Here is a 2,053-nt window from a genome sequence, read left to right as displayed (position 1 = left end):
AAATGGCATTGGACAACCCGAAGACCATCACCGTCCATTGGTAGAGGACATCTTTCCAAAGAAATCTCAGAAGCCTTCTGTGGTTTGGATGGACCTAAATTGCATGGATGGCCTCCTAGAGGTCTATCTTTATGCAATAGTTGTTTTGAGTAATGATGTACGATATCATATTTACCAATTTAGGGATTTGATGTTAAATACGGGTCTGTAAGAACCATCCTGCTTCCTTATGGGGAAGAGGTGACTGGTCCAACCTTTCTTGAAAGTGTCTGCCAATTCTATTTTGAGATAATGCTAGGGTCAAAATGTCATCCAGCCGAGGACTGGCATTTGTAAAGCAGGGAAATGTTTGGTGAGGGAATCTCAAAAGTGGGAGGGACAGGCCTTTTTGTATGATATTTAGCAGCCACTTGTCTGTGGTAATCTCCCTCCACAACTCTATTGCATGAGAGGCCAAAGTGGGATGGTATCGGTAAATGACTTACCGTGCCCTCTGTCTCTTCTAGAGGGGTTGGAGATAGTGGATGCTGCACCTCTGGCACCTTGAATCCTGTAGTAGCCTCCTCTTTGTCCTCATGGGGCACCGCACTGGTCTCAAGTCAAACCACTGAATCCTGCAGAACAACCCTCCTGGCAAAAGGGGCGTTAGAAGAACTGGTGGCCTTTAAGGTCCACAAAGGATTTGCGGGCTTTGTAAAGAATTTTAACTTTGTCAATTAATTCTGTGCCAAAAAGATCGGAGTCTACAAGGTTAGGGACTTCCACTGGCCTGGGAGCAAACTCAGTTTGACCAGCTGTAGCTAGCCAGCGGATTCTATGAGTATTCGATATGAAATCAAAAGTCTGTCCTACCATCAGGGTTACTCTGCTTATAGCTTTAAGGAGAGCTTTCTTACAAGCTACCAATGCATCTATGGATCTGCTAGTGGATTCCTCTTTCTCCGCTTTGTCCAGTACGAACAGCAGAGGGCCAGCAGCATCAGACACATTAAGCTGGATTTTTCTGAGTAATTTGTGAATAGTGTCACTTTGGGTTCTGTCACCAATGAGTGAGGACAGTGCTGGGTCAATTTCGGAGGCAAAAAGAGTGGGAATATCAGGAATCCCTGTATGATTACGAAGAACCATTTCATCCTCCTTTACAAGTGCGGTTCTAAAGGCTAACTGGGCAAAATTGTACACCTGGGAGCATTCGTTCAGTGCCCAGTGAGAGGTGTAAACCTTATTAGGGGGTGTTATGCCTGCTAATGCCACTCTTAGAGGATGCTGATGTTCTGGTGACGACTTCTTCTGACTCCCAGTCTACTGAGTGGTGACTGATGTCGTCATGTTGAATAGGGGACAGAGAACGCTGCTTACTTTACCCTTTGTGGGAGCATGGAAGTGCTTGGTGCCAGGTATAGTCTGGAGATAAATGCCAGCCATGGGCAGGAGATGGTGGTTTGTTACACACCATAGAGGTATTCCAGCTATGGGCAATACCTGGGAATGAGATGTTTTGTCTTGAATAGGCACCTCTTGTATTACTCACATTTATCTTTTTTTAGGTACTTTTCCTCACAACCTTGTGTGAGAAAGGTGAAATAGAGGGGGAGTGAGCCTCCAGAGATATACTGTCTGCCTCAGAGCTGTCCCTGCTGTCTTCTGACCTTACAGGGTTCAGCAATCTTTTCCTTTTAAATATAAATTTGTCAGATGAGTCAGTGGAGCACTTTCTTTTGTATTTCTTATTAATATGGCTGACAGAAGGGGACACAGGCAACGTATCTGTAGCAGACACAGAGACTGCTTCCTCCATCTTCAGGGGCCTGGCTGTTCAGCCCAGGTCATCGCGCCTATCAGCAATTATGTCCACGTGCGCACCCATGTGCGCGGCTGTACACGTGATGTGCGTGTGCGTGCCGAGCAAGTGCACACACGTGTCACAGGAGCCGCGCCCAGCCCACTCCCCCCGGCTGTGGAGAAGGTATGTGAAAATTCTTTCACTTTACCTTCTCCAGCAGCAGTCGGGAGCATTGCCTACCTACCCCCCAGCTGTTGCTAGGTGGCAAGC

The 2,053-nt window shown here is 46.9% G+C and overlaps 1 pseudogene; it reads right to left on the bottom strand.

Moving 5' to 3' along the window:
* Positions 1–594: 594 nt before the first annotated feature.
* On the bottom strand, positions 595–1,798 carry LOC148474006 (uncharacterized; annotated as a pseudogene).
* Positions 1,799–2,053: the final 255 nt, after the last annotated feature.

Source organism: Taudactylus pleione, unplaced genomic scaffold (genome assembly GCF_031769625.1).
Source record: "Taudactylus pleione unplaced genomic scaffold, aTauple2 ptg000901l, whole genome shotgun sequence".
NCBI classification, from domain to species: domain Eukaryota; kingdom Metazoa; phylum Chordata; class Amphibia; order Anura; family Myobatrachidae; genus Taudactylus; species Taudactylus pleione.
This window is presented reverse-complemented; position numbering and strand designations above follow the sequence as displayed.